Genomic DNA, 12,032 nt, shown 5'->3' on the forward strand with positions numbered 1-12,032 from the left:
TTTAACCAGCCCCGCACATAATGCGAGGCGGCTTCTTGACACGTCTTGTCAAAGCAGAGATCGTGTTCCCCTTATTAAGGGATTCTCATCAATACGGACGTGGGTAACCCAATCGTGCCTAGGACTCCTAGATTTTAGGCAAGTTCCAAACGGCCATGAGGAGGACGCTTGATATTCACCCTCTTAATAAAGGGACAAGGCTATTACTTTTTTCCCTCCCGTGCTCAATCGAATCCCTCCCCCGCCTCGAGTTCTAACACCCAAAGCCAAGGTCAGGTGCTTCGTACCTTCAATCATGTCCGGATCCAGCATTCAAGGTCGGTGGATGTCTTCCTCCGTCATGGAGGAGGACATCAAGAAGTTGAGGGAGGCCAGATATCTGACCGCCAAAATTTCGCATAGGCTGCCCGCCCGAGGGCAGGTCGTCCCTACTCTCGAACCCAACGAGAGTGTTGTGTTCGTCTCCCACTTCCTCCGAGGACTAGGCCTCGCTCTGGATCCCTTTGTCAGGGGTCTTATGTTCTATTACGGGCTGGATTTTCATGATCTGGCCCCGGACTCCCTTCTTCACATCTCGTCATTTATTGTCATCTGTGAGGCCTTCCTCTGCATTACCCCTCACTTTGGCTTGTGGCTCAAGACCTTTGTGTGAAGCCGAAGATGGTCGAGGGAGAGTACGCAGCGTGCAGAGGTGTTTTAATAAGCAAAATTGCTGATGCTCCATGGCCAAAGGGTTCCTTTCCAGAGGTGTCCGTATTGTGGCAACGGGAGTAGTTTTACGTCACAACTCCCCGAAGTGCCATGTGGGTAGTTGGCCCCACCTTTCGCTTGGGCCCTCCACCACAACTGGTGTCATGGATCAGCAGGGACTGAGCTGGGGTCCAGCCAAGGACGTGCCAACACTGCAGAGCCGTATCCGAGATCTCTTCGAGGGAGATTTCAGTCCGGTTATGGTAATGCAAGTCATGTTGGTTCGTCGAGTCCAGCCTTGCAAACGCCGGCCCCTCCGTATGTGGGAATTCAACCCAGAAGGACCGCGCACTACTCAGAATTTCCTCGACATGACGCACGAGGAGATGTACAAATCGTTCTTCGGACCCCAAATAGAGTGTCTAGACACTACCGAGGACGTGGGCCTGAGCAGCAACCGCACCGCTGCCCAAGTAAGTAATCCCATGGCCGAACACACCGTCCTTTTATTTATCATGACATCATTCTGAAGAATCGCTCTTTGACCAGGACTGGATAACAAAGGCGAAGATCCGGTGTTCGGCCCCCCTTCCTGAAGGCTTGGACAATCCGTTGCTGGAAAAGATGCTCGAGCCAGCACCTTGTCCGGTGCCCTCAAAGGAAGATGAAGGGGGGAATAAAGAGGGCGAAAGCGGGCCTCCATCGCTACCTATTCCAACCGAGGGAATGAGCGCCTCCGTGAAGGAGGATAACCGAGGGGAAGAATCTGACATTCTCTCTCCCCGGGGAAGGAAGAGGACTACCTCCGAAGATCCGGAAATCAAGGTTTCCAAATAGGAGAAGAAATCTCCGCCAGAGGGTCCTGCCTCGGAGGGTGTTCTTGCCGCACAATGTCCGCGCGGGGATCAGCCCTCTAACGAGCTGTAAGTAATCAAAAGGTATTTAATAGTGAAGATATCCTACCTTACTTCTGAGGAAATTAACTGATGTATTTATCTTGCAGTTCGGATCTTAGCCCTCCTCAGCTGAGCTCGTCTTCGGGGGATCTTCTTCCGGAGATGATGGAGAGCGAAACGCCTCCCCCTTCCACACCGCCTTGCGAAGCGGGCGACCCTGAGGTGTCGTCACAGAGGGCTTCTCCTGATCCGGCAAGGCCAGAAGGTAATCCTATGGCCACCCGAAGTCCTCAGTATCCGACTCTCAAACAGAGCAATCAAAAGAGTCCGGCACCATCTGATGCACGGTCGAATGTACGGAGGGATCTGCTGGAGAAGGCGGTTATCTCAGAAGAGCACCGCACATTGATGGGTATGGTGATTGAAAGTATTTCGTCTGCCGAAAGCGGGCTGCAGGAAGCCTTTATGAGTCTACTGACGGGTGAAATGATGTATATTTTTGAAAGTACCGCATATTTTTAGATGTGCCCTGTGTAGATAGTAGCCCTTGAGACTGGTTATTGTCGAAAACGGCAGCAAACAGAGGATCATAGTCCCAGGCAATAACCAGAATGCCTTTATGTGCAGGTGGTGAAGGCTCCGGTGGCTAGCCGGACTAATGGGTATGCCGAACTAAAGCGGCAGCTGGATGCGGCAGATGCCGACATCGTGCTTGTCAACGAGCGGCTTGACGAGGCACAGGGTGAGTGGCCTTTCTGGTGATTTTCACATAATAAGAGCAGCATGATGCCAGTATCTTTAATATGTTGTGACTGCAGATGGAGCGGCCATCGTGGAGACCCTTCAGGTGGAGCTTGCCCGAGCCAAGGAGCAAGCAAGGAGTAGCAATGCGGCTGCTTTGCAAGCGGCCGAAGAGTTAAGGGCCGAACAGGCCGCACATTGCGAGAGCAAAGATAAAATGGCCAGGATGGCAGTAAAGTTAAAAGATACTGCCGACCGTTGCCAGCTTCTTGAAGAAGAAAACCGGGCGAAGGCAACGGACTTGGAAAAGGCCACGATGGAAGACCAAAGATACCCACTCTGCGATGAGAGCGAAAAAGGTGGAGCTGCGTCAAGCGAGGGATATCGCAGCTGGGAAACCCTTTATGCTACGGAAGAAGTTTGGAGATCCTTGGTATGCCCCTCTGGACCGGATGTGGAGTTCGGCGGACGCATATCTGGACTTGGCGGCGAGTGCTGTCGATGCGGCCGAATACTTCCGAGATCAAACAGATCGTGAAGTGGACAAGCTATTCTGGTCACAATTTAACGCTCCAGAGCGTCCGCTTCCATTGAGTGATCGGCTTGCCGAATGGGCCGAGCTGAATAGATTGTCCGGACTAGCCATGAGGTCTGTTGTGGATCATCTGTGGCCAGAAAGGCCAAAGCCGAACAACTATTTTAGTTTGGTGCAGCAGTTCCTTGGTGCAGTGCCGCGCATTAATGCAATGAAGAGGTCGGCGTGCATAGAAGGCTCGCGGATGGCCCTTTCCCGTGTCAAAACATACTGGGCGGAGATGGATGCCACCACTGTTGCGGCGCAGGGTTCGGCCATAGGCCGAGTGGCTGCCTAGCACTATTTTGAAGAAGTTCTTGAAGGCACTCATTCGATAGAGGCCTAGTGCTCGAAGAATATTATGTTTGAGTGACATGTATTCCCATTGTAAAAACAATGTTTTATTAAGTTTATCAAGGATGTATTTATACTTTTGCCCGAAAGTATTATGATGCCTCTTGTGCGGCCGTTTATGTATATATGTATATAACCTGAAAGATTGCAGTCGTTGGCTTCAGCCCCCACGCATATAATGCGGGGGTGTTCGCAGAAGACGCATGTTCACACTTGACCCAATGTCTTGGTCCATTAAGGAGGTGATAGCGCAGTGAACTAGGCAACCAGACTATAATGCTTTAACACTTTCACTTAGACAGAGGAGTTTGACAGTGGGGCTACTATATAGCCCCTGGTGGCTCCGCACTCATCTGAATTCGGGGTGCGTACATGCCTGGCGGGGAAAAGGCCCTTCGTTAAGGCAGAGAAATCCCGAAGATTCCGATAGGTCATCAAGTGGTTGTCCAGTCTCACGCTATATCATGACAGTCAGTTTTCGGCTTTCTCTACTGAAGTGCGCGTCCGGATGAACCAGGGCACAATCACAGTAGTTCTCTTGGTGCCGCCTTAGCCGACAGATCGGAATGTAAGGCAACAAAACACAGGAGCCGGGCAAACCCAACATTTGACCAAAGACATGATTCGGAGCTGATGCATATAAGGCCAAACTCGCGATGCCGAACACTCCCTAAGGTATTGGGTCTTTATGGTGTAAACCAGGCCTAAACAGTGCCCTTTGTAATAAGCCCCTGGTGTCCAGGTACGTGCAATATTCTGATGTGGCCACATGCCAATACATCAGCATCCTTCTCAATTGTACTGAGAATCTGAGGGATGTGTATCAACAAGAGACAGTAAAAAATGTTTACGCAGGGTCTTAATCTAAAAAGAATCCTTCGAACGGGTCCCTGCTGCACGTCTGCGCCTGTGTATCCATTGTGCCGTATTCTGGATGGTTGTAGCACGATGGCAATCTGAAAAAGAGAGGAACTTAATTGAAAAGATGCCGTGCAAAAGGTAAGCTGTACTAAATAAACAATATGAGTAAAGTTGAGCCTGATTGTCACTTGTGCGCGCGCGTTGACCCCCTTGTATTGTAATAGGGGTATAGCCATCAAACCTGTATCAATTACATGTAGCAGTACTGGACTCGTCCAACCGTGTCCGTGGTCTTAATGACCTGTCAGATGCTTTAGTTGGTGAGGCCGTTTAGTGTGCGGCTGCCAAGGCAGCCGCACGGTCTTCCACGCGCAAGGAGCGCTCAATATTTCCATTTACTGTAATGATGCCATGTGGACCGGGCATCTTAAGCATGAGGGAAGCGTAATGCGGTATTGCATTAAAGCGAGCAAAAGCTTCGCGTCCGAGTAGTTCTTGATAGCCACTTTGGAATGGAGCGATGTGGAATGTTAAATGTTCGCTACGGAAGTTATCGGGAAAGCCGAATATAACCTCTAGTAGCAGGGAGCCCGTGCAATGGGCCTCTAGGCCTGGCGTTACTCCTTTAAAGGTAGTATTGTTGCGGCTAATTTTTATTGGGTCTATCCCCATTTTGCGGACTGTGTCCTGATATATCAGGTTTAGACTGCTGCCACTGTCCATCAGGACTCATGTGAAGTGGTATCCATCAATTATTGGGTCTAATACCAAGGCAGCCCATCCTGCACGCCGGATACTTGCCGAGTAATCTCGATGGTCGAAGGTGGCCGGTTGGAACGACCAGAGGCAGGACTCCGCGGTGATAGGCCCTGGGGCATGTGTCTCTAGGAGTGACGCTTTGTTTCTCCCCTTTGTCACGTGTAATACGTTTACTGTTTTGACTTCTAGTGGGAACTTCTTCTTTTCCCCAGTGCTTTGCTTGCGAGGCTCGTCCTCGTCTTCGCTTGGTGTATCCTGCCCCTTGTGTTCGGCGTTGAGCTTGTCGGACTGCTTGAAGACCCAACATTCTCTATGGGTATGATTTGCAGGTTTATCAGGGGTGCTATGGATCTCACATATTTGGTCCAGAATCTTGTTTAGGCTGGACAATTCGTCTATGTTGCCTTTGGGGGGCAGCTTTTGCTGACCTGGCCTAGAGCTTTTGAATCCGGCGTTTACCGCTGTGCTCTTTGGGTTGTCTTCTTTATTCCGGCGCTTGTTTTTGCTGCGTCGTGATTTCCCGTTTCCGTCCCTGACTTCGGATGTACTTGGGTCGCTGGTGCTGCATTGGGCTAACCAGCTGTCCTCGCCCGCGCAAAAGCGGGTCATGAGGCTTGTTAATGCTGCCATTGTTCTCGGCTTTTCTTGGCCGAGGTGTCTGGCAAGCCATTCGTCTCAAATGCTGTGCTTGAAAGCTGTTAAGGCTTCGGCGTCCGGATAGTCAACTATTTGGTTCTTTTTAGTGAGGAACCTGTTCCAAAGCTTTTGGGCTGACTCTCCGGGCTGTTGAGTTATATGACTTAAATCGTCTGCATCCGGTGGTCGGACATAGGTCCCTTGAAAATTTTCCAGAAAGGCGTCTTCGAGCTCTTCCCAGCTTCCGATGGAGTTTTCGTGGAGGCTTTTAAGCCAGTGCCGAGCTGGCCCTTTGAGCTTGAGGGGTAAGTACTTAATGGCGTGGAGATCGTCTCCACGAGCCATATGGATATGGAGGATGTAGTCCTCAATCCAGACCCTAGGGTCTGTCGTTCCATCGTACGCCTCTATGTTTACGGGTTTGAATCCCTCTGGAAATTCATGGTCTAGCACCTCATCGGTGAAACATAGGGGGTGTGTGGCACCCCTGTATTTGGGTCTACCGTGGTATTGGGATGTTTGTTGTGTTGCATTGCGTGCTGAAGCGCACTTGCGTGGCTCATAGATGGATCTGGTTGCGCCGTACTTTTGATGCGAGTCCTCACGTGGATCGCGTACCGGCTTATGTGCGGCGTCGTTTGCTGTTCTATGTTGGCTACGAGGTCGTCTATCCGACTGGATGGCTGTTTTGTTTTTTGATTGCGGGGGATCTAAGGCCTCCTCATCGAATTCAGGTAGCAGCTTTCGCTTCGGGTAGCTCTTGGTGTGGTGATTACCGCCGTACTTCGCTGCGGTGTTGTGTACTTCACTCCATCTGATTCTAGGTGTGTCTTGTGCAGCCCTGAGCCTTTGCTTCTCCTTTTTTAGACTCCTCGCAGTGGCAACCAGCCTTTGATGGCCATTCTGTTGCTCCGAGTGCCTGTCTGGTGTGATGTCGTCCGGACTGTTATCTTTGACGGGGTCGGGTTGTTCGTTTTGATTCTCCGTGTTACCCTCGTCGGGCGATGGTTCACCCTGCTCTATCGCTGGGTCTATATGATCGTTGTTTTTGTCGAGGCGGGATTTGGAGCGGCGCTTACGCCGCCGCTTTGACTGCTTCTCGAGGGAACAACCCTTCGCTGCGTCCTTCTGTTCCTCATCGTCGTTTTCTTTGGGTGTGTTCACCATGTATACATCATATGATGAAGTGGGCGTCCAGTGCCCTGTGGGCAGTGGTTCCTGTTCGTCTCCTACATCGTCGTCCATACTGTCGATGTCTTCGGAGTCGAAGTCGAGCATGTCGGTCAAATCGTCGACAGTGGCTACTAAGTGGGTGCTGGGTGGGCGGCGAATTTCTTCGTCATCCGCATCCCAATCCTGCCGAACATAGTTCGGCCCGGACTCTCCTGACAGGGAGAGAGACCTTAATGAGTTCAGTATGTCGCCGAAGGGCGAGTGCTGAAAAATATCCGCGGAGGTAAACTCCATGATCGGTGCCTAGTCGGATTCGATAGGTACGTGCGCAGGCGGTTCGGAGTTCGTGGCCGGGGAAGAATCTGGTAGTTCGGTGTCACGGCTCCCGTGAAGGGTAAGGTCGATACTCGGCTCGATCGCTGATGAGAGTGCGGCCTCCGTGGCGGGGTCTATCCACCCGTCCACGGATGGCGCAACTGGCTCCGAATTGAGGGTCGGAGCGGTTGCCGGCGCGATCTCCTGAACATTGTCCAATGGCAGAGCTAAATCATGCTCATCGTGACCCTGTGGAGCATTAGGAAGGGGCTCGAATCCGTCGAAGATCATGTCTTCGCGGATATCGTCCGTGTAGTTTATGCTTCCAAAACTGATCTGGTGGCCAGGGGCGTAACTCTCGATCTGCTCCAGATGGCCAAGCGAGTTGGCCCGCAGCGCGAAGCCAGCGAACACAAAGATCTATCTGGGGAGAAAAGTCTCACCCTGAACTGCATCGCCATCGATGATTGAGGGAGCCATCAAGCCTAATGATGACGACACAGAGGAACTCTCAATGAAAGCACCAATGTCGGTGTCAAAACTGGCGGATCTCGGGTAGGGGGTCCCGAACTGTGCGTCTAAGGCGGATGGTAATTGGAGGTTGGGGACACGGTGTTTTACCCAGGTTCGAGCCCTCTTGATGGAGGTAAAACCCTACGTCCTGCTTGATTATTCTTGATGATATGAGTAGTACAAGAGTTGATCTACCACGAGATCGGAGAGGCTAAACCCTAGAAGCTAGCCTACGGTATGATTGTCTGTTGTCCTACGGACTAAAACCCTCCAGTTTATATAGACACCGGAAGGGGCTAGGGTTACACAAGGTCGGTTACAAAGGAGGAGATATACATATTCGTATTGCCTAGCTTGCCTTCCATGCCAAGTAGAGTCCCATCCGGACACGGGACGAAGTCTTCAATCTCGTATCTTCATAGTCCAACAGTCCGGCCAAATGATATAGTCCGGCTGTCCGGAGACCCCCTAATCCAGGACTCCCTCAGTCTTGATAACCCACAAGTATAGGGGATCAATTGTATCCTCTTTCGATAAGTAAGAGTGTCGAACCCAATGAGGAGCTAAAGGTAGAACAAATATTCCCTCAAGTTCTATCGACCACCGATACAACTCTACGCACACTTAACGTTCGCTTTACCTAGAACAAGTATGAAACTAGAAGTACTTTGTAGTTGTTTTTGGATAGGTTTGCAAGATAATAAAGAGCGCGTAAATAAAAACTAGTGGCTGTTTTGATAAAGACACAACTAAGTTAGTTTTAGTAGAGAGCTTGTTGTCACACAAGAAAGTTATTTGTCCCTAGGCAATCGATAACTAGACCGGTAACCACTATTGCAATTTTATTTGAGGGAGAGGCGTGAGCTACTTTCTCTTATTGGATCATATGCACTTATGATTGGAACTCAATATAGCATCCGCAACTACTAAAGATCATTAAGGTAAAACCCAACCATAGCATTATAAGGCATCAAGTCCTCTTTATTCCCATAGGCAAACAACCTACTTACTCGGGTTTGTGTTTCTATCACTCACGCCACCCACCATAAGAAAATCATGAACATATTGCAAACCCTACAGCAGGGATCCCTCACGCTTGCGTGACACGGAGAGCACCATAGGACAACACCAATAATAAACATGCAAGTCAAACCAATCACGATCATCAATTAGCCCATAGGACAAAACGGAACTACTCAAACATCATAGGATAGCCATACATCATTGGGAAATAATATATAGCATTGAGCACCATGTTTAAGTAGAGATTACAGCGGGTAAAAGAGGGGTTACACTACTGCATAGAGGGGGCAAGAGTTGGTGATGATGGCGGTGAAGTTGTTGGTGTAGATTGCGGTGATGATGATGGCTCCGTCGGCGTTCCGGCGCCACCGAAAGAGAGGGGGATAGAGCCCCCCTTCTTCTTATTCTTCTTCTTCCTTGACCTTATCCCTAGATGGGAGAAGGGTTTCCCCTTTGGTCCATGGCCTCCATGGCATGGGAGGGGCGAGAGCCCCTCCGAGATTGGATCTGTCTCTCTGTCTCTCTGTGTTTCTACGCTCCAGATTCTGCCCTTTCACCGTTTCTTATATTCCCGGAGATCCGTAACTCCGATTGGGATGAATTTTGGACATGATTTTTATCCGGATATTAGCTATCTTGCGGCAAAAGAAGGGAACCCAACACCTACGGGGTGTCCACGAGGTCCCAGGGCGCGGCTGACCCCCTGGGGCGCGACCCCTGCCTCGTGGCCCCCTCAGGCATCATCTCGCGTTGATTTTTCTTCCCAAAAATCACGCTTATTCCAAAAAAATCTCCATCAGTTTTTATCTCGTTTGGACTCCGTTTGATATGGATTTACTATGAAACAAAAAACATGCAACAAATAGGAACTGGCACTGGGCACTGGATCAATATGTTAGTCCCAAAAATAGTATAAAAAGTTGCCAAAAGTTTATGGAAGTTGTAGAATATTGGCATGGAATTAAAAATTATAGATACGACGGAGACGTATCAATATGCACTTATGATTGGACCCTAGCAAGCATCCGCAACTACTAAAGATCATTAAGGTCGTGAAAGCCAACCATAGTATTAAGTATCAAGTCCTCTTTACTCCCATACGCCATAACCCACTTATCCGCGTTTAGGCTGCTTTCACCCCCGCAACACCGACAATAAGAAAACCATGAACATATTGCAACACCCTACAGCGGGGGGCCCTCACGTTTGCGCGAGACAGAGGGAACCATAGGACAGCATGATATATAAAATATACAATCATACAAAGCAAGATCACGATTAACCCACAGGACAAAACGGATCTACTCAAACATCAGAGGATAACCAGAGATCATTGGGAAATAATATATGGAGTTGAGCACCATGTTTAAGTAGAGATTACAGCGGGGATAAGAGGTGTTACACCTCTTCATAGAGGGGGAGAGAGTTGATGTTGACGGTAGCAAGATTGTTGATGTAGATCACCGTCATGATCCTAGCCCCGGCGACACTCAGGCACCACCGGGAGAGAGGGGAGAGAGCCCCCCTCCTTCTTCTTCTTCATTGGCCTCCTCTCAAGATGGGAGGAGAGTTCCCCCTCTGGTCCATGGCCTCTATTGGGGATATTACTACTGGACGTAAACCGGCCAGGAGTGGCCGGGTTAACTCTATGAGGATTAGAAGCCCAGGAAGACAAAGGATGGTGGCACTTTATGAAGGCCCAAGGTCCAAAGGCGGGTTAAGGCATGTAGATATAAACTGACATTATGATGTAACTTGTATTGTAAGATAGGAGGAATAGAGACCGAGTTGGACATGTTGATGATCCGACCTCGGGACTCTGTAAACCGACGGGCGTCGACCTATGTATATAAAGGGATGACGCGACAGCGGTTTAGGGACAACACACAAAAACTCGAGAGCCAGGCAAAGCGGATTCGCTCCCTGGTCATCAAAACCCTAGCAATTCCATCACAACTGGAGTGAGACTTTACCTTCATTGTAAGGGGCCAAACCAGTATAAATCTCTCGCGTCCCTTGTCCGCTTTAAACCCCTTTAAGATAACCCGTAGCGATGGATCCACGACTAAGTCCTTTCACAAGGACATATGCCATGACAAAACCACGATAGTTGGCGCCCACCGTGGGGCTATCGCACGATGGTTTCGAGTTCTTGAAGGGCAGCTTCGAAGGACTCAAGGGATACGATGTGGGTCAGATGACTAAAAGTCGTCGCGACAAGCTCTACATCGACAATGCAGGATGGGGTCCCGAGGCCGGTTCAATTGAATACGGGTACCGGGTCCCCTTTGGTGGAATTCACGTCTTCATCGGCAAGATCGGCGAACCGGACCCTCAGCCGGACATCTGCACCGACATCATTGAGATGGCTCAGCGTGCAAGCTCTGCCCAGGTTCAGCCCGCCGTAAAGCATGTCTTCGTAGGTGACATCCATGGAGCGGAGTATGAGGATAGATCGCATCTGGTGGCGAAACTGTTGTCTGCTCTGATGACGAGTCTTCAACCAGAGAGACCAAATCGCTGTACCAGCTGCAAGATGGCCGGATTAGTGGAGGTTCCGATGGCAACAGTATTCCGGACCCCCTCCATCTGCCAAGTCGGGTCGCGGTCTTCATGGCCGGTACACAACCAGCGCAACACTCTTCTACTGTCGCGGCAATGATCTCTGGTTTAGCAATAGCAACACCAGCGGGAGCAGGGGGCTCTACGCCGCCTCCGGCTCAGGTTTTGTCTGATCAATTCGACGCTTTAGCAATGTTGCTGGCAGCAGAGGTGGACACGATAAACCGGGATCAGCACAACGCAGAGATTGCAAAGGTGAAGGATCAGATAACTCAAGCTAAAGCAGACCTGGCAGCAGAAAACACCAGGATGGCTACAGAGCAGGCCGGATTGGAGGCTCAGGCGTACCGGCTTATGCTGGATCAGAGTGCGTTGGATGACGTCATGAGGAGAAGATACCGATCGCGCCTTCCATCGGTCTTGGAGGCGAGGAATCTCTTTAAAACACCTAGAGCGGGCACCAGCAACCAACCTATGGTGAACCGGGCGGAGGCACCTGGGACCGGGGCACCGATTCAGCCTCGCGCGACGGATCCGCCTCCTCCGCCTCGTCAAAACGACCTTCCATCACGTCGTGTCTCAACACCTCCGGGTCATTACTCTAACCCATTGGATAACATCGTTGCTGCCGCTTCATGATTGGCCGCTCTCCCGATTGATGGCGAGTCCCCCGTAGCAGTTGAGACACGACGGGCTAGGGAGCTCCTACAGACGGCTTTGACTCAGCAGCAGGCCTATTCATATAGCCGCAAAAGGATTCATTCTGCTCCCCGCCCAAGCCGGAGCTACAGCAGGCATATCAATGAGCCGGCCGTATCAAGCAGTGTGAGGAATCGTAATCCGCCCCGTGGCAATAACCTGGCGGGTGGCGGTGGCAATGCCCAGGATGTAGTGGATCGCTCTAGGGCACGTCGGGAAGCCGAGTTAGCGGCACA

The sequence above is a fragment of the Triticum dicoccoides genome, chromosome 5A, assembly GCF_002162155.2.
Source record: "Triticum dicoccoides isolate Atlit2015 ecotype Zavitan chromosome 5A, WEW_v2.0, whole genome shotgun sequence".
In the NCBI taxonomy this organism is placed as follows: Eukaryota; Viridiplantae; Streptophyta; class Magnoliopsida; order Poales; family Poaceae; genus Triticum; species Triticum dicoccoides.